This window comes from Odocoileus virginianus, chromosome 6 (assembly GCF_023699985.2).
Source record: "Odocoileus virginianus isolate 20LAN1187 ecotype Illinois chromosome 6, Ovbor_1.2, whole genome shotgun sequence".
Taxonomy (NCBI): domain Eukaryota; kingdom Metazoa; phylum Chordata; class Mammalia; order Artiodactyla; family Cervidae; genus Odocoileus; species Odocoileus virginianus.
Genome location: NC_069679.1, coordinates 20,871,142 through 20,897,810, shown reverse-complemented (window position 1 = coordinate 20,897,810; position 26,669 = coordinate 20,871,142). Strand labels below are relative to the sequence as shown.

Here is a 26,669-nt window from a genome sequence, read left to right as displayed (position 1 = left end):
TTCCTTTTTACTATTAAGGAGACTGAGGCACAGAAAGATATGGAACTTTCTCCAGGCCACAAAGCTAATAAATGATGGAGTCATGATTTGAACCCAGGCAATTGACTCCAAAGCTTTCTTTTGAAGTCTGTGTTATGTTAGGCTGAGATAGAAATCTTTAATTTTTAAAATAGAATCTTAAAATAGATGGGTAGTAATACATTTTAATCTTAGGCTCAAAAAATACAGCAGAAGCAACAAAAATGTAATTCAGATATCTCACCTGAAATACAAGAGTCCTCCACATTATGGCTTCATTAATTGTCCCTGTGTGTGTACTGAGTACATAGTTCCTCTCTCACCTGTTACTATTAAACCATTTGTCTAATTCTCTGCCTAATACTCCGCTTCCTAAACCAAATGACTTCACACATTTTATTTTGACCGCAGGTGAGAGAATGTTGGAAGATCAGCATGACTATACTCCTCTTGAATAAGGAACTTAGAAGTTAGTGGTCTTCCTGAGGTAGGAAGTAGACCCATGTTAAAGATTACACTCAGAATCAGATAAAAGTAGTTTGTACATTAGGATCTATTTGTAAGTTCTGTCTTATATCTAGTAAACCAAAAGAGTGGAATTCATTATTCATTTCTTTCTATACCTTTGCCTGATGTTTAAGCATAGTGGTTACAAGCCCAATTTCTGGAGCCAAACTGCACTGTAGTTATATGTTCTTCAACAAGTTCCTTAATCCCTCTGTGCATCAGTTTTCTTATTAGTAAAATAAAAAATAGAGGAACATACCTTATGAAGTTATAATGAAGATTGAATAAGATAATACATATAAACCCTTAGCAGAGAGCATGCACTTATTTAACACCTCACTGATTGTTAGCAATACTCTCAGCCTTGAAAATCTCAGTTAGTGGAGGCCAGGAGAGATAAGGCTTACCAATAAAAATGTTTCTGAATCTTAGGAAATCTTATTCCAATAGATTGCTATTATTGATAAAGGAGCAGGGAAATTTGGTGGATTACTATCTAGCATCCACATGACAGACAATTTTCAATTTTTAGTTGATAAATAATATTCTCATGTCTGAATTAAAAACTTGAATAACATAATAGGTAAATTTAATTATCTTCCTTCACTGGCCTCATGTTTGATGTTGACCATGCAGTTGAAAGGATGAATTAAAAATGCTGCGTGTTTATAATAGCGAGGACATGGAAGCAACCTAGATGCCCATCAGCAGATGAATGGATGAGGAAGCTGTGGTACATATACACCATGGAATATTACTCAGCCATTAAAAAGAATTCATTTGAATCAGTTCTAATGAGATGGATGAAACTGGAGCCCATTATACAGAGTAAAGTAAGCCAGAAAGATAAAGACCATTATAGTATACTAACACATATATGTGGAATTTAGAAAGATGGTAACAATAACCCTATATGCAAAACAGAAAAAGAGACTCAGATGTATAGAACAGACTTGTGGACTCTGTGGGAGAAGGCGAGGGTGGGATGTTTCAAGAGAACAGCATCAAAACATGTATATTATCTAGGGTGAAACAAATCACCAGCCCAGGCTGGATGCATGAGACAAGTGCTCGGGCCTGGTGCACTGGGAAGACCCAGAGGGATCGGGTGGAGAGGGAGGTGGGAGGGGGGACCAGGATGGGGAATACATGTAAATCCGTGGCAAATTCATTTCAATGTATGACAAAAACCACTGCAATGTTGTAAAGTAATTAGCCTCCAACTAATAAAAATAAATGGAAAAAAAAAATTCTTAACCAAAAAAAAAAAAAAAATGCTGCGGAGAAAGTGATTATAGGAACTTGAAAGAAGATATTTTAGGACATTAATTTCAGTAATATTTACTTTGTAGAAAAATTTTCTTTATCTACAAATTCAGTAATTTTACTTTTGACCTCACAAGGTAGTCAGCTCACTTTATGGCATTCTTGTTTACTCAGTGCCAGGCACTGTGTATAATATCCATTAATCTTTTCTTCCCTAAGGGAATAGCCTTTTATCTCTCTTCACTCTTCCATTTTTAATAAATATATATGTGTGCATATATATGTATCTTTAAATTCCTAAAACAAGCTGAGATGGCACAGTGCATTTAAGCAATGTGGATTTCATCAGACATCACATTCTTCCAGATATATTTTCCAAATGGAAAGATGGTTCAACATTTTCTATTATTATTTTAGATGAAATGTTCTGCAATATGTTGTTGACATTGTACTGAAGTAAATACTGTATGCTCCAGTCTTTCAGGGACCCTCATGGAAATGAGATGCGTGTCCCAGGAGGCTATCTCAGAAAAGAAAAATTCTAAATAAAATGGAGTGAATGAAGAGACACACAAGAATCTGTTATAAGAAAATATTCTTTTGTATAATCCTGGACCTAAAGAAAATGAAATGTTGGCACAACAGATTGCTATCATTATATGACTCTATGTGGTCACATGCTCATAATAATTTGTGATTTTTTTTCCTTTTCTAGTCAAATAGACTGAAGGTATTTTGTTTTACAGTGATGGAGCATAGTTCATTTATTAACAATATTCCACATTTACTTGATCCACTACAAATCTGTCTTTATAACTGACAATTCAGGCTGCCTTCTTTTCTGGTTTTGGGGGATATATTCTTCTTTCAGAGGGACTAAATGGGAGCCAAAGAAAGCTCAGACTTTACTTAGTGAAGTGCAAATTGAGGTGCAGTTGAAAAAGGGCCAGTGATCCTAGAGTAGTTTTAGAAAGATACAGAGATAAATGTTCAGTCTTTTTTTAGCCTTGGGTGTTCTTTAAGTTCAGGTGCCCCTTCTGCATGAAGAACATTCACTTCAGGTCTTACAAAACAAGTTTTTAATTTTTGTTCTTGTTCAAAAGTTTATTGATTACATATTTAAACTGTTCACAATTCAAACCTTTCTCCTGTCACCAGGGCATTTACTGCTACACAAACACCTCATGATGTCCGTGCTAATTCCTCTCCTAAGGAGAACCTATGGTCTCTTTTCTGTTATTCATGGTTACTGAGTTGATAATGATATATTTAAACTTCCATCTGGTGTTTTCTTTAATCCAACACTAGGGCTTATACATTTTCAGTTGTTGTTGTTCAGTTGCTCAGTCATGTCCAACTCTTTACGACCTCATGGACTGCAGCATGTCAGGCTTCCTTGTCCTTTGCTGTCCTGAAGTTTGCTCAAACTCATGTCCATTGAGCAGATGATGCCATCCAACCATCTCATCCTCTGTCGCCCGCTTCTCCTCTTTCGCTCAGTACTTCTCAGCATCAGTGTCTTTTCTAGTGAGTTGGCTTTTTGCATTAGGTAGCCCTAGTATTGAAACTTCAGCTTCAGCATCAGTCCATCCAGTGAATATTCAGGTTTGATTTCCTTTAGGATTGACTGATTTGATCTCCATGCTGTCCAAGGGACCCTCAAGAATCTTCTCCAGCACCTCAGTTCTTTGGCACTCAACTCTCACACCCATGCATGACTACTGGAAAAAACATAGTTTTGATTATAGGGACCTTTGTCAGCAAAGTGATGTCCCTACTTTTTAATATGCTGTCTAGGTTTGCATAGCTTTTCTTCAAAGGAGCAAATCGTCTTTTAATTTTATCGCTGCATTTTCAGTAGTTTTGTCTAATTGTTTACCAAAAATGGTTTATTGCTTTCTGCTGCTTTTTAAAAATAATCATTATTAGGTTTTTAATTCAGAAAAAATATTTAAAAACATCTTGTAATCCTGTACCCAGATAACTTATGCTAATATTTGAAAAAATAGTGCATTATTAGACTAATAAAATTACACATGAAAGTAGAGAACTTGTCTTCCATCCCCACAAAACAAAACATTTAATAGATTTTATATATTGTACCAGGAAAAATTATGTTTATATTTAATGTTTTATTGTGTAAACAGAAAGGATCTTATTCTATGTACACTATGATATGAACATAAGAAAGATACACGCCCTTTTCCTGTAAAAGTTTGGTGAGTAAGTTTTGGTTGTAATTCTAGTTACTGTTAATTAATATGTGTCATATTCTTTTTATGATGTATTAGCTGGATCTCTTTTAAGCTAGAAAAAATATGTTAGAAACAAAAGGGAACCTCATGAAACTAGAGCAAAGGATTCAAGTACTTTCAAAACTTATCTATTACTTCTGCTTCTCCTTAAGCATCCACTCTGTTTTCTCTAAAAAGACAGGTTTTCTCAGCTCCCCAGATTACGTAGTACAAAACATGGATGCTCATAGTTTTCAAGGTTATAACTCTTATTTTTAAGAGTCTGTCTTAGCCTGATTTTAAAATCTGTTAGTTTCAATTTCAGATTTCTGAGAAGGAGACTGTTGCCCAGCTTGGAATACCCACTTTAGACCAATTAATCATTGCCTTAGGGATCAAATCATTTTGTGAAAAATAGTTGTGGTTACCACATGAGTGATGGGTGGACGTTTTCCTCAAAAGAGATCCTAGACAGACAACAAAATATGTATTTACCCTTATTCACTGAAATGACAAGGTGCTAGGTGATTTTTATAGCTTTCTATAGCTTTCTGTCCACAGAGTTACAGTATCAGTCTTGTATTTTTAGGAAATTTAGAAAAATTCAAAGTCTCATTATTTCTGAATTAAAATGTCTATGGCCCTCAAGGCCAGATTTTTAAATGCCATTTGCCTGATTATAATTTCCTTTCCTCATCATTTTTATCTCTGTCATAACCCATAGAACTTTATTTTACATAATTTATAGTTTGTTTCTTTTTTGTTCCTTTCAAACTAATATTTAACTACTTTAACTAGTGATTAGTGTTCTGCTAAACTCCAAGACCATTTGGGGAGGGATAGTGGGTCCTAGGAAGGGCTCTGGACTCACATGCAGAGGTCTGGGTATGAGTTGTGAATTTCTCTCCTACTTGTCATATTATTGTAATCTAAAACCAGCAATACTATAAGCTGTCGATTTCATTACAGGCTAGTTGTGAGAAGGGTCAGACAAAATAATATATGATTCATAAATTCAGAAATATTCTACCCAAACAGTATTAGACATTTGATTTTGACAGAGGGAAAGAAAAGGAAATCTTGCCCCACCAACTGATCGACACTGATGAAGAAATGTGTTTTGTGAGAAGAACAAAAGAGAGTTGAAAAGGACAGCTGGCTACATTTATGATTTGTATAAATGAGAAATTACTTTAGCTGTTAAAGATTGTTTACATCTAAGAATAACCCATGCTGATCTTTGGAGCAGAGGGTGAACCATAGAATAAACTTGTCTTTGTAATGACCTGATCATGTTATGGGGTTAACAAATGAGATCAAGACCATTTAGTTATTTTGACATAATAACATATCCTGACACACAGATTGTATAATAATGATTTAAACATTATTAAGACAACACATATCAATACAAAAAATCTTGATCCCCTTCTCCAAGAATTCCTTATGCTGAACTTTTGATGTGTTCCCCATGTGCTGTTCAATCCCCAATCTCCCCCCTACCACCCATGGAACTTTTTGGCTCTACTAATTACTAGCTATGTGACCTTGGACAGGTTATCTAACTCCATGTGCCTTAGTTTTTTCATCTGAAGATATAGTAATACCTACTACAAAGGATTGTTGTGAAAACTAAATTACACTAACAGATGTTAAATGTTTAGAACAGCGTCTGGTTTGGAGAAGGGCATGGCAACCCACTCCAGTATTCTTGGCTGGAACACCCCATGGACAGAGGAGCCAGGTGGGCTACAGTCTATAGCATTACAAAGTCAGACATGACTGAAGTGATTTAGCATGCATGCTGGTGTTTGAGAAGTAGTCAAAAAATGTTAAATTAGTCATTTTACTGTTTTTTCACTTAATGACATTTTCATTATTTTGCTACTTCATAGAAACGTCTGTGCTCAGTTGCTCAGTTGTGTCCAGCTCTTTGTGACCCAGTGGACTATAGCCCGCCAGGCGCCTCTGTCCATGGGATTTCAGACAGGAATACTGGAGTGGGTTGTCATTTCCTCCTCCAGGAGATCTCACTGATCTAGGGATCAAACTACGTATCGTGCCCTGCAGGCAGATTCTGTACCTGCTGAGCCATCAGGGAAGCCGCAGAAGCTTCTGAAATTTTGTTAAACATAAGAAACATTTACTTGAATTTAGTTTCTGCAAATGATACTTTCTCTTCTTAAACTTTTTATTAGGAAAAATTTCAAACATACACAAAAGTAGAAGGAATATATAACTAACCCAATTACCCATCTCCTATTGGGTTTGGCAGCCTCTAAGATCATCCTTAATGATCTTGGTTTTCTGGTGTTCCTAACCCTTTGTAATCTTCTCCTTTTGCATGCAGCCTGGACCTAATGACTTACTTTTACCAACAGAATACAGCAAAAGTGATAGGATGTTACTCCAAGAGGAGGTTACAAAGAGACTGTTATTTTGTGTCCTTCCTTTCCTGCTCTCCTGCTCATTCACTCTGAGAGAAAGTTGGCTGCCCTGTCTGAGCTGCCCCATGAAAGTTCAGTTCAGTTCAGTTCAGTCGCTCAGTCATGTCCGACTCTGTGACCCCGTGAATCGCAGCACGCCAGGCCTCCCTGTCCATCACCAACTCCTGGAGATTACCCAAACTCATGTCCATCGAGTCGGTGATGCCATCCAGCCATCTCATCCTCTGTCGTCCCTTTCTCCTTCTGCCCCCAATCCCTCCCAGCATCAGGATCTTTTCCAATGAGTCAGCTCTTCTCATGAGGTGGCCAAAGTATTGGAGTTTCAGCTTCAGCATCAGTCCTTCCAGTGAACATCCAGTACTGAACCTGGTAGGCTGCAGTCCATGGGGTCACTAAGAGTCGGACACGACTGAGCGACTTCACTTTCACTTTTCACTTTCATGCATTGGAAAAGGAAATGGCAACCCACTCCAGTGTTCTTGCCTGGAGAATCCCAGCGACAGCGGAGCCTGGTGGGCTGACGTCTGTGGGGTCGCACAGAGTCGGACACGACTGAAGTGACTTAGCAGCAGCAGCAGCTCTCTCTTACGTCCTATCCACGTAGGCTTACTATTGTCAGGAATGTGTAGCTTGGACCGTCTCTGGTGTATCTTACATATATGTGTGTAGAATTTACTGATTTGTTCTATGCTGCTTCATTTTCTGGGTCTCACTGTTAAATATCTGGCTGGTCTAAAGGTCCATTGCTTAATCCAACCAGGGTTGTAACCTCAGGCCATGAGTCACTGGTCTTCTCACTTCATTTGTCAGGGAGATCAGTTACTGAGAATGCTACTGGGTGTGGCATTGTTAGTAACAACTGACATTGAGAGACAATGAGACATTTTTCCATGTCTCATTCCAAATCGAATCAGCCTCCTCTAGCAATAAAACTGCTGTTTTTCACAGCTTCCCCTGCCTTGATATGAGAGCCGCTCCAGGCAAGAATGCCACAGACTCCCAAAGTTCAGTAGTTTTTCGTGTATAACCACTTCTTAATTTAGTATATACCTTTGATCAATTTCCAGAGCCCTGAGATAGTTGTTTCTGACAGTTTGTCAAGAAACTGTTTATGGACAGGATTTGCTGGTAGTAAAATCACCATGCCTTATTTTCTCTTTTTGAAACTTGTTGTTGTTGTTGTTGTTCCTTTTCCAAAATTTTAAACATTTAGAAAGAAGGTAAAGTAATATAAAGTAATAAATATGCTGGTACCTAGTAGAGACTTCAACAACAATTAAACCATAACCTATCTTGTTTCATGTATACACCCACTTACCTCCCTCCATTATTATTTTAAAGCAAACACCTGATATCATGTATCATTCACAGATATTTTAACATCTATCTCTAAGAGATAGGATTTTCTTTTTAAGTATAATGGTATACCATAATCACAGATTAAAATAATTCATAGTAATTTCTTAATTTATTGTACATACCAGTCAGTGTTCAAATTTTCAGTTGTTTCATAATGTCTTACATTGTTTGTTTTGTTTAAATCAGGATCCAAGTAAGTTTTACGGATTGTAATTGGCTGGCATATCTTTTAAGTCCCTTGTACATAATCTATGTTTTGTCTCTCTTTAAACTTCTTCATTGAATAAACTAGGTCACTTGTCCAGTAGGGTTTACCACAGACTGACAAAAACCCCACAGTGTAGTGCAGTATATTTCTTTGTTCTCTAATTTCCTCCCAATTCATCATTGTATCTAAAGCTTTGCTGTCTAGTTTGATAGCTGTGAGATACATGTCATTAAATAAATTGAAATTTTAATTAATTAAAGCTAAGTGAAATTTAAAAATTACTACCTCAGTGTCAGTAGCCACATTTCAGATGCTCAGTAGCCACAGGTGGGTCATAGTCTCCATATTGGATGGTACAGATAGAACATTTCCATCACTGCTGGAAGCTCAATGGAAATCACTAATCTAGAAGTTTCATTAAATTCAGGTTTGAATTTTCTTTTTTAAGACCACTTCACAAATTATTTTATGTTCTTCCAATAGGAGGCATAACATCTAATTCTCATTTTTATGATGTTAGCAGCTGCCAATGATAGTTTCGTAGATTTATTATTTAAAAGGAAGTTGCAAAATGGTGATATTAATGATTCTACTGAAAAAAAATGATTCTATTGTTCGTGCTTCATTCATTAGTTGGAACAGTCTATTGAAAAGAGACTTCTCTTCACCTTTATTTGGTTACTTAGCAGCTACCTAAGGCTTCCCTGGTGGTTCATTGGTAAAGTATCCACCTACAGTGCAGGGGACGCAAGAGACTCAGGCTTGATCGCTGGATCAAGAAGATCCCCTCAACTAGAAAATGGCAACCTGCTCCAGTGTTCTTGCTTGGAAAATTCCATGGACAAAGGAGCCTGGTGGGCTACAGCCCACGGGGTTACAAAGAGTCGGATATGACTGTGTGATTGAGCACGCATGGCAGCTACCCAGTAGTATATGAGAAAGACAGGACAAATTGTTAATTCTTAACTTACTTGAAAATAATATTTTCTTAAAGACAATACCCAACCTAAATATAAGGTGATTTAATTTCTCTTGTTAAATTATTTTAATGGAATTCTTAGGTTAAATATTAGCATTCCATATATAAAATATTATAATGCTTGTTTTAAACATTTTATTTAAGAATAAAAACATAAAATTACCATAGGTTTTACAGGTATTCTGTGCAGAGTCCCACAGTTGTGTTTGTATTTTTGTAATTGGTATTGGATAGAAACTTACATAGCTTTTAGACTTAATTTGTTGTGGTTGTTCACTGTCACCTCATCACTACAAAATAATTTTAGTGTATTAAGTTTTGGGAAACTTGTTTATATCAAATTCAGTTTTGACATGACATAAATATAAGTCATCCTCAGGTCTGTAATGGAGGTCATCCTTATATATAGGATTTCCTGAAGGAAATGTCTACAGGCAAATGCTGTGTAAGTATTTGAGCTTTTCAAGTAAAGAAATGACAAAATTCATACGTATTTCACAGAGAAAAGTATCTACCTAATATTAGCATTTCTTTAGCTAATATTGTTATAAAGTTTTTTGATTGACTTGAACTCATCTCAGAAGCAAAATTGGATTGTTACTATAATTTTTTTAATTCAAGGTTAATTTTTATTTTGCTTTCATAAAAGTTACTGTGTCATATTTATATCTTACATATTTACCTCGTTTATATCAATAATCACACATCCAAATAAATTTTATTATTAGAGTAATTTTTTAAAGAGCAACATTTTCACTGTTCAGGAAAATACATTTGAAAGTATAGAAAATAGTATTTAGAACAGTAATAAATGCATTATTTTAATAAATAACATTATTATAATTTTCCTTGCAGTTAACTTTTTGAGGATGGACCCAGTGTTATAATCATAGTCCCAACTAAAACTTTGGATAATTTTCTTTTCAATTAGAATTTTTAATACATATGAATCATTATGCTTTTTATTTAAACAAGCTGTTTAGTAATACTCTTGTGTGGATTTGAAGTTGTGGAGCATTCAGAAGGACAGTGTTGTGACCGTTAAAGTGAGACATGCAGAGGTCAGGGAACATGCATCAATAAACTCTGTGATATGAGAGGAAACCAAAAAGCCCTGGGAATTGCTGGAAGCTGCTAAACTAAGTCACCTCTTGGTGACTGGTTTGAATTTCATCTTATAACCCTAAGATAATTTTTCAACTGCTCTGTGGTGAACTTCAAAATGTGTAGACATCTTGGAGAAGCTTTAACCTGGTTATAACCAATGTTAGTCCTTGATGGATGCCCATCATCCATGTGTTTCCTGAAAGGTATATATTGCTGCGTGTAGCAGTTAGGAAAGCAGAACCATGTCCTCTGCACTTCAGGTAATTCTTGACAAAAACAGTGATTTCAGAGGGTCTGTATTAAGCTTTTTTAATGTATTGAGAAATACATTTTATTTCTGTTACATTGATCCTCTATCCATATGTGGGTAATATTGGGCCTCTGATACTTAGCAGCTTATATTTGTGTAGAATCAGCTCAGTTCTCATCCTGTCAATGGTCTACTTAACTGAAAAGTTGAATTTGATGAAAAGAATATGAGAATCTTGTTGATGTTGATTATATTATCTGATCATAGTAGAAGAGAGATGATGGAGTATTAATTTGAAATTTTCCTTGTCAGAGGATTTGGGACTCTTGCTCTGATTTATAAATGGATTTTTCATAACAACTGCCTATTATGTCTTTCGAAGATAATTTTCCATTCTTTTCAGATTTAGTTTCTTCTTGCACTGTTACTGATATATCCGTTTATAAGATAGCCCTCTTCTCTAATTAAAGCAATCTTAATTAGGAATCTGAGAATGCTTTGAAAATCATAATATGCTCTGAAAGTTTAAAGGTTTGCCATAATTGTAGGAGCTTTTAAATTCTCTTATTAATAATCAGGCCCTGATAATATGTATTATTTTAATTGGTAATATTGCAAATGACTGTTGGTGCTCATTGTTACAGGTTAAAAATTGTCTAATTTTTTTTTTTCCACTAAGACACTGGGGAAGCCCCCCTCCTTAATTAATTTAGGATCTTGCTGTAGTTTAATACACCTTAGATTTTTTAAAAATTGATGAAATGATATCATTTTAATGAATTGTGTGAATGAATGATCTGTAATTCATATATACCTTCCCTTAACCATTAAATATTTGGTCTATTTGGTGTAATTCAAGTTTCCTAGAAGTAGTATTGATAATAATAAGCACTTTTTCAGTAAAATCTCTCAGAATCTAGTTTTAAGAATTCCATTCCCCTAATCCACTGCATATTTTTACTGTCTTTATCTGGTTTTGTTTATATTTAAAAGTTTGCACACGTTTTGTGTGTGTGTGTGTGTGTGTGTGTGTGTGTGTGTGTCTGTATAGATAAAATACCCCTGGTCTTTTCTCTAAATTTTTTTTTCTTAAAAAATTTAGAGGTAATTCGAATGTTGACTATGACATTTCTTCCCAGACAGACATTGTTACAATGGTAAGCAGTTCTGTTTACTTACAGGCTTATCAGTAACCTTTACACATAATGTGATATTGTCTGAATGTCTTATTTTGTTCAGCTTTCCCTGGCACTGATGAAGCCTAAGGCTGCTATTTCTTTCAGTTACTGATAATTTTTTATCTGATTAACTGACACATTTAGTTGAAATCAGACGCAGCCCTTAGGCTGGGCATGGATTTAATTTAAAAAGTATCAAAGGTTTGCTCTGTGTGCTATTTAATCATCATGTTTATCAGGCAAAGAAAAATTACTGGAAGGACCATAGGGAGAGGGTTATCTTAAGGAGCAGTAGCTTGGGAAATTGATAATAGCTACAAGGTAATTTACTGCTAACTTTTACATTCATTAATATAACATTTCCCGCTAATAATTACAGTGCATGTAATATACTAATTAAATTGAAAGCATTATCACTAATTTTCTTTTTGCTGAACCCTAAGATGGCTAGATAAGAAGTGAGAATGTGAAATTGAAGAAAACCCATGTAGTCACACACTAATTTAAACAATTGGTTAGTTGGCCAGTTAAAACATTTTGGATATAGACAGTGAAACTACTATGGATGTTCAGAAAACTCATTTTAGGCTGTGACAAGAAAATGAAATTTCTAAATGAATGAAATCATTATGTACTGTAAGTTTATAAAATATTGCACTGGTCTAACCTGTAAAAGTAATACATTACCGGGAACTAATGCATCACTACCATCCATGTGTATGATGGCACTACTCTAATGAATGAATATGCTGGATTGATGGAATACCCTGATGGTATTGAGCTTTTGCAGTGCCTTTGTTTGTTATATAGCTCTTAACACTTCATAAAATGATTCATTTTTTTACTTGGAAAAATATTACATAATATATAATAAAGTACAGTAACTCTATGTTAATATTGGAGAAAATCTACCCCCCACCTAAATATCTCTTAACAAAACAAAACAAAAAAAACTAAAAAAAGATTTAAAACTTTATGTAATTCAGACAATAAATGTTATACTGGGATATATAGTTATTGTATAATTGTACATTTTAATCTAGCAGTAAGCCTCCAGGGTTTTTCCCCACTTTCATTAATGATATGCATAGGGTATAATAAAAATGAAAATAGCCTAATCCTTTCAGCTTGTATGAAAAATAAAACCTATAGGTAAGAAGTCTTTGTAGATATAATATTGTGCTACCTCTAAATGTCTTTTGTCACAAATCTCAAATGTACTTGTTTTTGTTTGGTTTGGTTTGGTTTGGTTTTTGAGAATCTCATGTTGTGACTGTTTTTATTACAGAAAAGTTTAGAAGTTTTGTTTCCATAGAATGAAAATGTTATAAAAAATGAAAAGCTTTGTTAACTCTGAATCTGCATAGTCTTTTGCTACCTATATTTCCTAGATTATTTTTCTTAACACTTAATATTAACTATTCTATAGTGAATACTCTGAAGGCTAAATAATGTATCAGGATTTCTCTATAATATACATTGTTACTAGTAAGTGGAACTCAATCTAAAGTCAGTCTCTCTTGTACCTGGTCAATCACAGGACCTTGTTTTAAAGAAGTTTCACCTGTAAGTAATACCTTAGGAAAGAACTTGGCGACTTTATAATTACAGAGCTTTGTTTAATATTTATTTTATGTTGGGATATGGTTAATTTACAGTGTTGTGTTGGTTTCAAGTTTACAGCAGAGTTATTGTTATGCATGTACATATATCCATTCTTTTTCAGATCTTTTCCCATATAAGTTATTACAGAATATAGAATAGAGTTCCTTGTGCTATACAGTAGGTCCTTGTTCATTATCTATTTTATAGGTAGTACTGTGTATATATTAATTTCAAACTCCTAATTTATCCCTCCCTCCACATTTCACCTTTGATAACCATAAATTTTGTTTTCAAAGTCTGTGAAGTCTATCTCTGTTCTGTAAGTTCATTTGTATCATTTTAGATTCCACATATAAGTTATATCATATGATATTTGTCTTTCTTTGACTTACTTCACTTAATATAATAATTTCTAGGTCTATCCATGTTGCTGCAGATGCCACTATTCCTTTCTTTTTATGGCTGAGTAATATACCATTATATATATTTACCTCATCTTCTTTATTCATTCATCTGTCAATGGACATTTAGTCTGCTTCCATGTCTTGACTATTGAAAGTAGTGCTTCAGTGAAAAATGAGATGCATTTATCTTTTTGAAATATGGTTTTCTCTTTAATAAATGCTCAGGAGTGGGATTCTTGGGTCATATGGTATTGGGTTGGGCAAAAAGTTTGCTGGTGTTTTTCTGTAAGATGTTAGAGCTTGTTAAAGCTAAACAAGCCTTTTGGGCAACACAGTAGTTCTGGTTTTAGTTTTTTTAAGGACCCTTCATACTGTTCTCTGTAGTGGTTGTGCTAATTTATATTCCCACCAACAGTGTAGGAGGGTTCCCTTTTCTCCACATCACCTCCAGCTCTTTATTTTTGGCAGACTTCTTGATGATGGCCATTCTGACTTGTGTGAGGTGATACCTCATTGTAGTTGTGATTTGCATTTCCCTAGTAATTAGCCATGTTGAGCATCTTTTTATGTTCCTCTTGGCTATTTCTATGACTTCTTTGGAGAAATGTCTAAGTTTCTTGCCCAGTTTTTGGTTGGGTTGTTGTTCTTTTTTTTTTTTTTTAATTTGGCTACATGAGCTGTTTGTATATTTTGGAGATTGATTCCTTGTTGACCATTTCCTTTGCAAATATTTTCTCCCATTCTGTGAGTTGTCTTTTCATTTTGTTTATGATTTCCTTTCCTGTGCAAAAGCTTCTAAGTTTAGTTAGGTCTCATTTGTTTATTTTTATTGTCATTACTCTAGGAGGTAAATCCAAAAAGCTATTGGTGTGATTTATTTCAAAATGTGTTCTGCCTGTTTTCCGCTAAGTTTTATAGTATCTGGTCTTACCTTTAGGTCTTTAACCCATTTTGCACTTACTTTTGTGTGTGGTATTAGAAAATGTTCTAATTTCACTCTTTTACATGTAGCTGCCCAGTTTTCTCAACAACACTTCTTGAATACAATCTTTGCTTCATTATATATTCTGGAAGCCTTTGTCATAGATTCATTGACCAAAGTGGATTTATTTCCAGACTTTCTATCCTATTTCATTGATCTTTATTTGTTTTTGTTCCAGGGCAATGCTATTTTGATCACTGTAACTTCTAGTGTAGCTTGAAGTCAGGATGTCTGGTTCTTTCAGCTCCATTTTTCTTTCTTAGGACTGCTTTGCCTATTTGGGGTCTTTGGGGTTTAGTAAAAATTTTTAAATTTTCAAAATTTTTTCATTTAGTTCTGTAAAAAATGCCATTGGTAATTTGATAGAGATTGAATGGAATTTGTATATTGCCTTGGGTAGTATAGTCTTTTTGACAGTATTGAGTGTTCCAGTGCAAGAACATAGTATATCTTTGCATCTGTGTGTGTCATCTTTTATTTCTTTCCTGAGCATCTTGTGGTATCCAGAGTACAAGTTTTTTGCCTGTTTAGATAAGTTTATTCCTACATGTTTTATTCTTTTTGATGTGATAGTGAATGGGTTTCTTTCCTTTAATTCAGTTTTTCTTCTGTACCTTGAATACAGTGTTCAGTTCAGTTCAGTCACTCTGATGTGTTCAACTCTTTGTGACAACATAGACTGCAGCATGCCAGGCATCCCTGTCCATCACTGATGCCCAAGGTCTGCTCACACCCGTGTCCATCAAGTCGGTGATGCCATCCAACCACCACATCCTCTGTGGTCCCTTCTCCTCCTGCCTCCAATCTTCCCCAGCATCAGGGTTTTTTCCAGTGAGTCGGTTCTTTGCATCAGGTGGCCAAAGTAGTGGAGGTTCAACTTCAGCATCAGTCCTTCCAATGAATATTTAGGATTGATTTCCTTTAGGATTGACTGGTTTGATCTCCTTGCAGTCCAAGGGACTCTCAAGAGTCTTCTCCAACACCACAGGTCAAAAGCATCAATTCGTTGGTGCTCAGCTTTCTTCATAGTCCAACTTTCAATATCCAAACATGACTACTTGAAAAACCGTAGCTTTGACTAGATGAACCTTTGTTGGCAAAGTGATGTCTCTGCTTTTTAATATGCTATCAAGGTTTGTCATGCTTTTCTTCCAAGAAGCAGGCATCTTTTAATTTCATGGCTGTAGTCACCATCTGCAGTGATTTTGGAGCCCCAAAATAAAGTCTCTCACTATTTCCATTGTTTTCCCATCTATTTGCCATGAAGTGATGGGACCAGATGCATTGATCTTAGTCTTTTGAATGTTTGAGTTTTAAGCCAGCTTTTCACTCTCCTCTTTCACCTTCATCAAGATACTCTTCAGTTCCTCTTTGCTTTCTGTCATAAGGCTGGTGTCATCTGCATATCTGAGGTTATTGATATTTCTCCTCAAAATCTTGTTTCCAGCTTGTACTTCATCCAGCCCAGCATTTCTCATGATGTACTCTGCATATAAGTTAAATAAACAGGGTGACAATATACAGCCTTGATGTACTCATTTCCCAATTTGGAACTAGTTTGTTATTCTTTGTCCAGTTCTAACTGTTGCTTCTTGACTGACAGACAGGTTTTGTAGGAGGCAGGTAAGGTGGTCTGATATTCCCATCTCTTTCAGAATTTTCTACAGTTTGTTGTGATCCACACAGTCAAAGGCTTTGGCGTACTCAATGAAGCAAAAGTAGATGTTTTTCTAGAACTCTATAGCTTTTTCTATGATCCAACGGTTGTTGGCAGTTTGACCTCTGTTTCCTCTGCCTTTCCTAAATCCAGCTTGAATATCTGGAAGTTCTCAATTCACATACTGTTGAAGTCAGACTTGGAGAATTTTGAGCATTACTTTGCTAGCATGTGAAATGAGTGCAGTTGTGCAGTAGTTTGAACATTCTTTGGCATTGCCCTTCTTTGGGATTGGAATTCCGACTGACCTTTTCCATTCCTATGGCCACTGCTGAGTTTTCCAAATTTGCGGGCATATTGAGTGGAGCACTTTCACAATATCATCTTTTAGGATTTGAACTAGCTCAGCTGGAATTCCATCACCTCCACTAGCTTTAATGATATTACCTAATATCTTCTGCTTCTGTTAGGTCTGTACTTTTTCTGTCCTTTATTGTGCCTATCTTTGCATGAAATATTCCCTTGGTATCGCTAATTCTCTTGAGGAAATCTCTAGTCTTTCCCATTCTGTTATTTTCCTCTATTTCTTTGAATTGTTCACTTAGGATGGCTTTCTTATCTCTCCTTGCTATTCTTTGGAAATCTGCATTCAGATGAGTATATCTTTCCTATTCTCCTTTGCCTTTTATTTCTCCTTACTCAGCTATTTTAAGGCCTCCTCAGACAACCATTTTTGCCTTTTTTGCATTTCTTTTTCTTGGGGATGATTTTGATCACAGCCTCCTATACAGTGCTACAAACTTTCGTCCATAGTTCTTCAGGCACTCTTTCAGATCTAATCCCCTGAATCTGTTTGTCGCTTCTGCTGTATAATTGTAAGGGATTTGATTTGGGGCATACCTGAATGGTCTAGTGGTTTTCCCCACTTTCTTCAATTTAAGTCTGAATTTGGCAATAAGGAGTTCATGATCTGAGTCACAGTCAGCTCCCAGTCTTGTTTTTGCTCACTGTATAGAGCTTCTCCATCTTCGGCTGCAAAGAGTATAATCAATCTGATTTCGGTATTGACCATCTGGTTATGTCCATGTGTAGTGTCATCTCGTGTTGTTGGAAGAGGGTGTTTGCTATGACCAGTGCATTCTCATGGCGAAACTCAGTTAGCCTTTGCCCTGCTTCATTTTGTACTCCAAGGCCAAACTTGCCAGTTACTCCAGGAATCTCTTAACTCCCTACTTTTACATCCCAGTCCCCTATGATGAAAAGAACATCTTTTTTTTGGTGTTAGTTCTAGAAGGTCTTTTATGTCTTCATAGAACCATTCAACTTCAGCTTCTTCATCATTAGTGTTTTGGGCATAGATGGATTAATGTGATACTGAATGGTTTGCCTTGGAAATGAACAGAGATCATTCTGTCATTTTTGAGACTGCACCCAAATACTGCATTTCAGACTCTTTTGTTGACTGCTAGGGCTACTCCATTTCTCCTAAGGGATTCTTGCACACAGTAGTAAATATAACGGGCATCTGAATTAATTTGCTCATTCTGGTCCATTTTAGTTTACTGATTCCTAAAATATCAATGTTCACTCTTGCCATCTCCTGTTTGACCACTTGCAGTTTACCTTGTTTCATGGACCTAATATTCCAGGTTCCTATGCAATATTGTTTCCAGCATTGGACTTGACTTTCACCACCAGACACATCCACAACTGAGTGTGTTTCTGCTTTGGCTCAGCCTCTTCATTCCTTCTGGAGCTGTTTCTCTGTTCTTCTCCAGTAGAATACTGGGCACCCATTAACTTAGGGAGTTCATCTTTCAGTGTCATATCTTTTTGCCTTTTCATGCTGTTGTAAGCCTTCAGTAGTCTTAAATCTTAATAACCTCTGTAGCCACTTGCAATGATGTTTTGCTGCTTTGTTTTATAAAAATTTTTATTTTGTTCTTTTCATTTATTGTTTCATATTATTAATTCTCTGTTCATATATCTTCTTCTCCAGCTACAATAAGCTTCTTGAGGGTAAATACTGTGGCTTACTTTACTTTTTAATATTCTGTCCTTTTTCTTTCTTGTTCCTGCTGTAATTTATTATTATTTCTGCTCTGCTACTCTTACCCCTCTTCTTGACTATCTTTTTTATCTGGTATGTGTTAATTTCAGGTTACTCTGATGCTTTTACTCCAAAAATCAACGCTATTAAAATGTTGACATGTTTACAACTGGCAAAATAATAAAATGCTTCAAAGTGACATTAAACATTTTTTTTCACCAAATGCATCAGAAAAGTTTGCTTTTCTGTAAATAACTACAGAATATCAAAAACTTGATGTAAGAAGTACATATTTCAATTTAATATGTCTTCAATAGCACTGCAATCTCCTTAATTGTAATTCAATGTCATCTTTATCAATACTTTGTCTGGAAAGACCTTGGTAAGTTTGGAATACTGGTTCTGATTAAGTTCTCCAGATATATGATTTCTTTTTTTTTTTTTAACGAAACATAGAATTTATTAATGTATTTACATAATTTATAATCTGTAAGCAGTGGTCTCATAAATATATGACTACAACTTTACATGTGCTAAGCAAGCGGCAGATAACTGTTTCCCCCACCAAGACAGCTCGGTTAAATAAAGAACAGACAGCATTTACTCCACTTTCTGGGCTTCCTCTCTTCTTTTCGAAAACATGGCTAGTCAGTTTAAACTGAATCTGCAATTCAACATGTTCCAGGCAGCCTCTCTACCACCACCGTTTCGATCGTCAGAGCTTACCTAAAAAGGTGCCAGTGACGTGCCTGGGGACACACGTGCGACAGGGTCCTGGGCTGCTGCGCCCAATGCAAAGTGCGTCAGAGACGGCAGGGGTGGGTGCCTCTCCATCAGCCCCAGAAACAACCCACGTCAGCTTCAGACGATCGTAACTGCCATCCCTCCATGGTGGTAACTGCACACATTCTAAATGCTACCACTCCCTCTAACAGTGGCAATGGGAAACCAAGGGAAGGAATGTCGCCACAAGGTCGTTTTTTTTTCCCTCAAGAACCACGAAAGTGCTAATTTTCCCTTTACAAATGTGACATAGAATCTTGACTACAAAGCTACTCAATGATCTCATCCTACCATCCACACAACTGTACATTCCTTCTCAGCAAGATCAGTAGCCAACGATGCAGTCCCTGTGTACACAGAGATTCTTTACAGGACGGAAGTGCACAGACTGACGTATTATTGCTGCAGTCTCCAAAGAGACGAAACCGGTCAATTCCTGTGAATCCTTGTTGCCCGAAGAAGATCCAAGACTGGCAGGTGACCCCCGGAGGCGGGGCCTAGCCCTCCCTAGACCTGCCAGGACCACCTACTTCATCGGGAAGCCCTGGGGTCCGAGGCCCGGTCAGCAGCAGCTCCGCTTTGGCTCCGAAGGCTGTCTGCGGAGTTTGAAGCCCTTTCTGCCAGAAGGCAGGCTAGCGTCAGTGGATGGAATTCTTCGACTAATTTCTATAAAGAGTTCATTTATGTTTATCGCATTCTTCGCACTTGTCTCTACAAAGACTGCATGGATGGAGTCAGCGTAGTCCTTGGCATCTCTCTCCATGACCTCTCTTACATCGATAAGATCACACTTATTTCCTGCAATGGCAACTACAATATTGGGTGGGCCATGCTGCCAAAGCTCTTTTACCCAATTCTTTAATGTTGAAAATGTCTCTTCTTTCGTGATGTCGTAAACAATTATAGCTGCAGCCGAGCCTCGGTAGTACATTGGTGCTAAGGCACGAAATCGTTCTTGTCCAGCTGTGTCCCAGATGAAGAATTTATGTAGTTCATTTTGGTACTGGACAGTCTTGGTCATAAAAGATGCCCCTATTGTTGGGTTGATGTTCGGATCAAAACTGTCTTCCATGAACCGCCACACAATACTTGATTTACCCACACCTGTATCCCCCAGCAGACACACTTTGAGCTCCCTCAGCGCCATGGCCTGGGAGCCAGGGGCGCGGGCCTGCCGCCGCCCTAAGTTGAGAAGGGAGAGGCCCGGCCCAGCACGAGCATCCCCCTGCGCCGCCGCCGCACTGCCTAGCCCCAGCCGCGGAGCGCGCAGAGGCGGCGGTCGCCCGTTCGCTGGCCCTCGGCCCGGCCGGTCCGTCGCCAGCCGCGCGGGGCCCGTCTCAGCAGCCCGGACGGTACCGCGGGTTCCCGGGCGCCACCGCCACCGCCATCTTGGGACGCCGGCCGGGTCACCTCCAGATATATGATTTCTGAGGGCCTTTGATTACAGAAGGTTCAGAGAAACTAAATAAACATGATGTCTATAGCTTCTGAATCCACTGCTGATCTTTGGATTTATTTCCAAATCTGTCCTATAACTGATACCCTGAAAATAGAAAATCACACCAGCAGTCTCTTGGATGTATGTATGGAAAGAAGACATATAAAAGACCATCTCTGTGTTTTAACTCTCACTCTCATCCTATCTTCATTCTATGCAATATTTAATGTTTGACAGCTGGTACCAGGATAATAAGAAGGGGAAAAAGTGGAAGAAGTGACAGATTTTATTCTCTTGTGCTTCAAAATCACTGCAGATGGTGACTGCAGCCATGAAATTAAAAGAGGCCTGCTCCTTGGAAGGAAAGCTATGACAAACCTGGACAGCATATTCAAAAGCAGAGACATCACTTTGCTGACAAAGGTCTGTATAGTCAAAGCTGTGATTTTTCCCATAGTCATGTACGGATATGAGAGTTGGACCATAAAGAAGCCTGATCACTGAAGAACTGATGCTTTTGAACTGTGCTAAAGAAGACTCTTTGAGAGTCCCTTGGACTGCAAGGAGATCGAACTAGTCAATCCGAAAGGAAGTCAATCCTGAATATTCATTGGAAGGACTGATGCTGAAGCTGAAGCTCCTTTGGCTACCTCCTTTTCTGAAGAGCCAATTCACCAGAAAAGACCCTTATTCTGGGAAAAGTTGACAGCAGCAGAAGAGAAGGGGGCAGCAGAGGATGAGATGGTTGGATGGCATCACTGACTCAGCGGACATGAATGTGAGTTAACTCCAGGAGATGGTGAAGGACAGGGAAGCGTGGTGTGCTGCAGATCATGGGGTCACAAAGAGTCAGACATGACTTACCGACTGAACAACCGCCACCACCACCTCCAGGATAATATCCTTTACTAAGTCCTGTGTTGCAATACTTCATTATTCAGTTACAGGGATGAAACTGGAAGAGAGAAAATCAAGAATGGTGATAAATTTTTTTTTTTTTTTTCAGTTTTCCCAAGTGTGAGTAGGTAGTATGAAGGACAATATTCTAACTCCTCTCTTCATAGGATTAGGCCTTTTATGTCCTGACTCTTGATATCAAAGATCTTCTGAATGAAGACTTTGCATGCATGTGTTACTTCCCAGTGCAGTTATGGGGGTAATATTCTTTAATTAGAGAATGCTACCTTATTTGAATGCAAAAGTAGTAAGTCACGAAACACCTGGAATAACAGGCAAATATGGCCTTGGAGTACAGAATGAAGCAGGGCAAAGGCTCACAGTTTTGCCAAGAGAATGCACTGATAATAGCAAACACCCTCTTCCAACAACACAAGAGAAGACTCTACACATGAACATCACCAGATGGTCAACACTGAAATCAGATTGATTATATTCTTTGCAGCCAAAGATGGAGAAGCTCTCTATAAAGGGAGCAAAAAAAGACTGGGAGCTGACTGTGGCTCAAATCATGAACTCCTTATTGACAAATTCAGACTGAAATTGAAGAAAGAAGGGAAAACCACTAGACCATTCAGGTAAGACCTAAAGCAAATTCCTTACAATTATACAGTGGAAGTGGGAAATAGATTTAACGGACTAGGTCTGATAGAGTGCCTGATGAGCTATGACTGGCGGTTCATGACATTGTTCAGGAGACAAGGATCAAGACCATCCCCAAGAAAAAGAAATACAAACAAGCAAAATGGCTGTGTAAGGAGGCCTTACTGTGAAAAGAAGATAAGCAAAAAACAAAGGAGAAAAGGAAAAATATACCCATTTGAATGCAGAGTTCCAAAGAATAGCAAGGAGAGATAAGAAAGCCTTCCTCAGTGATCAATGCAAAGAAATAGAGGAAAACAATAGAATGGGAACGACTAGAGATCTCTTCAAGAAAATTAGAGATATCAAGGGAACATTTCATGCAAAGATGGGCTCGATAAAGGACAGAAATTGTATGCACCTAACAGAAGCAGAAGATATTCAAAAGAGGTGGCAAGAATACACAGAAGAACTGTTCAGAAAAGATCTTAATGACCCAGATGATCATGGTGTGAACACTCACGTAGAGCCAGACATCCTGGAGTGTGAAGTCAAGTCAGCCTTAGGAAGCATCACAACAAACAAAGCTAGTGGAGGTGATGGAATTCCAGTTGAGCTATTTCAAATCCTAAAAGATGATGCTGTGAAAGGGCTCCACTCAATATGCCAGCAAATCTGGAAAACTCAGCAGTGGCCACAGGACTGGAAATGGTCAATTTTCATTCTAATCCCTAAGAAAGGCAATGCCAAAGAATGTTCAAACTACCTCACAATTGCACTCATCTCACATGCTAGTAAAGTAATGCTCAAGATTTTGGCACTTCATGGGAAATTGATAGGGAAACAATGGAAACAGTGGCAGACTTTATTCTTTTGGGCTCCATAATTACTGCAGATGGTGATGGTAGCCATGAAATTAAAAGACGCTTACTCTTTGGAAGGAAAGTTAGACAGCATATTAGACCTAGACAACCTAGATAACATATTAAAAAGCAGAGACATTACTTTGCCAACAAAGGCCTGTCTAGTCAAGGCTATGGTTTTTCCAGTAGTCATGTACAGATGTGACAGTTGGACTTTAAAGAAAGCTGATGGCGAATAATTGATGCTTTTCAACTGTGGTGTTGGAGAAGACTCTTGAGAGTCCCTTGGACTGCAAGGATATCCAACCAGTCCATCCTAAAGGAGATCAGTCCTGAGTGTTCATTGGAAAGACTGATGCTGAAGCTGAAATTCCAGTACTTTGGCCACCTGATGGGAGGAACTAACTCATTGGGAAAGACCCTGATTCTGGGAAAGATTGACGGCAGGAGGAAAGGGGGACGACAGAGGATGAGATGGTTGGATCGCATCACTGACTCAATAGACATGAGTTTGGGTAAGCTCCAGGAGTTGGTTATGGACAGGGCGGCTTGGCGTACTGCAGTCCATGGGGTCGCAAAGAGTAGGAGACAACTGAGCGACTGAACTGAACTGAACATTATTGATGACTAGTAGTAAACTTAGAAAATCTTAATTTAACACTTTACGTTTACATAGTATTCCAGTATGGTTTGAGAGAAATACTGTTTGGCTGGTGGTCAGCATTCTTTTTCCTCAGGGATGCTAAATGAATAACTAAAAGATGATCTACCAAGAAAAATTGGCAAGAAAATCTGTGTTTTAACTTAATTATCCTAACCATGTGCATGCAGACTATTAACAGGTTAACTTTAAAAGAAATCTGAAAACTACTGTCTCTGCTTTGAAACTTTAATGTTGTGTCTGTTGGTACTTTCTTTATTTTGAGTGTATCAGGGGCAAAGAAGAGTTAAGAATGTAGCTGGTCCTCCCTGTTTGCTTCTCCTTTGTGTAGTTCCATATGTTTATGCGGCAACATTCTGCTAGAGTCTTAAACCTAGTGACTGTATAGTTGTAACAGCACTTCAGGCAATAATATGTAGATCAAGCTAATTGGAATTTTTCCCTTAAATTTTTCTCTCTCTTAAAGAGAGAGGGGAAAATTAAATTGGTTTGGAAATCAGTTTCCTGCCAAATTTGCTAAGGGCAAAAAGATTCAGAGGATTTTGCTGTTGAAGTTGCTGTTAATTTTATTTATTTATTGAATAGGCAGTGTAGTCACCTGGTTCAAAATTCAAAATGTTCAAAATGTTCAAGGAACGTGTAGACAACTGGACAAAAAGTTGTAAGCACCTGGAGACCGACTACTTTAGATTGGTATCTGAAGGAGTTGTGAGAATGGTCTTATAAGACTGAACCCTTAACCTGTGGGGTGCTGTTTCCAGGCAGGTAGTGTCAGAGTTGAATTAAATTGTAGGACATTAAGCAGATGTTGCAGAATTTCTTGATGTGGGATAACCTTACCTGACATTTGTAGTCAAAAGTGTGTTGACTGTGGTAGTAGTGTAGAGTGAAGGAGACACCCAGACTATGGATAATATCTGCTTTCTGCAATTTCTGGTCCCTGAGTTCTCTCTCAGTGTGCTGTAGGCTTCTCAGTTCTATAACCCATGTAATTAATTCCCAGCCTTATCACTTCACGACAAATGAACAGGGGAAAAGTAGAAACAGAGACAGATTTTATTTTCTTAGTCTCCAATATCACTGTGGACAGTGACTGCCACCACGAAATTAAAAGACACTTGCTCCTTGGAAGGAAATCTCTATGACAAAACTAGACAGAGTATTAAAAAGAAGAGACATCACTTTGCTGTCAAAGGTCTGTGTAGTCAAGCTGTGATTTTTTCAGTAGTCATGTATAGATATGAGAGTTGGACCATAAAAAAGGCTGAGCACTGAAGAACTCATGCTTTTGAATTGTGGTGCTGGAGAAGACTCTTTGAGAGTTCCTTGGATTGCAAGGAGATCCAACCAGTCAATCCTACAGGAAATCATTCCTGACTATTCATTAGAAAGACTGATACTGAAGCTGGAGCTCCAATACTTTGGTCACCTGATGCGAAGAGCTGACTCACTGGAAAAGACCCTGATGTTGGGAAAGATTGAGGGCAGGAGGAGAAGGGAAGCAACAGAGGATGAGATGGTTGCATAGCATCACTGACTCAATCGATATGAATTTAGCAAACTCCGGGAGATAGTGAAGGACAAGGAAGACTGGTGTGCTGCAGTCCTTGGAGTCACAAAGGTTCAGACATGACTTTGATACTAAATGACAACTTTTCTTTAAACTCAGAGTGGTTTCTTTCTTTTTCTTCTCTCTCTCTAGTTGTACTTTGACCACTACAGTCATCAAAGTGATAACTTTATAAAGAGTAACTTTAATGTTGCTAAATAAATTGCTCATCCTTTCACTTTTATCATTGTAGTATCTATAGTAATGACTGAATTCTTCTTATGTGCTTTTTTGGTAAGTTAATGTAAAACTCAGTACTGGGTGCCTGTGAATGCCAACAGAATCAGATAGAGTTTTTTGTTATTTTATATATATACAAGCATATATGTAAAATGTATTTTTTTCCATTTATTTTTATTAGTTGGAGGCTAATTACTTTACATCATTGCAGTGGTTTTTGTCATACATTGAAATGAATTAGCCATGGATTTACATGTATTCCCCATCCCGGTCCCCCCTCCCACCTCCCTCTCCACCCGATCCCTCTGGGTCTTCCCAGTGCACCAGGCCCGAGCACTTGTCTCATGCACCCAACCTGGGCTGGTGATCTGTTTCACCCTAGATAATATACATGTTTCGATGCTGTTCTCTTGAAACATCCCACCCTCGCCTTCTCCCACAGAGTCCACAAGTCTGTTCTATATATCTGAGTCTCTTTTTCTGTTTTGCATATAGGGTTATCATTACCATCTTTCTAAATTCCATATACATGTGTTAGTATACTGTAATGGTCTTTATCTTTCTGGCTTACTTCGCTCTGTATAATGGGCTCCAGTTTCATCCATCTCATTAGAACTGATTCAAATGAATTCTTTTTAATGGCTGAGTAATATTCCATGGTGTATATGTGCCACAGCTTCCTCATCCATTCATCTGCTGATGGGCATCTGGGTTGCTTCCATGTCCTGGCTATTATAAACAGTGCTGCGATGAACATTGGGGTGCACGTGTCTGTTTCAGATCTGGTTTCCTTGGTGTGTATGCCCAGAAGTGGGATTGCTGGGTCATATGGCAGTTCTATTTCCAGCTTTTTAAGAAATCTCCACACTGTTTTCCATAGTGGCTGTACTAATTTGCAAAATGTATTTTATATATGTATAGAATAGTATTTGTAATGTGACTCAAGAAGTGTATAAAGTAAGAGTTAGAAAGGGTTGAAAGGCAGTAGAAATCACCTCTGATCAGAGGGATCAGACAAAGTTTCATGGGTTGTGAAGAATGAGTAGGACTGCATTTAGTGGAGATTGTGGTCAGAGGATTGGTAGACAATGACAAATGGAAAGAAGAGTAAGATAGGAAATTAGTATGTTCAGTCTAAGTAGAAGACTTACATTAAGGATTTATGGAAATAAGTCTAAATTAGAGAGAGAAATGAATTTGGCCAGTAGGGAAGTGTGAAGGGATTGCTTTTAGGAACAAAAATCTGCTAGTTGATCAGCTAGAGGGAGAAGAAATTACAGGTGGAGAGAGCAAGGATGATTCCATTGATATTATTCTAAGGAGAGCTGAGAAGATCTAAACTAGC

The 26,669-nt window shown here is 37.6% G+C and overlaps 1 protein-coding gene and 1 pseudogene across 1 annotated transcript in view; one reads left to right on the top strand and one right to left on the bottom strand.

Moving 5' to 3' along the window:
* Positions 1–26,669, top strand: part of DPH6 (diphthamine biosynthesis 6) — a 191,277-nt gene that overhangs the window by 57,663 nt on the left and 106,945 nt on the right. The window lies entirely within an intron of this gene.
* On the bottom strand, positions 18,710–20,254 carry LOC110128356 (ras-related protein Rab-22A pseudogene; annotated as a pseudogene).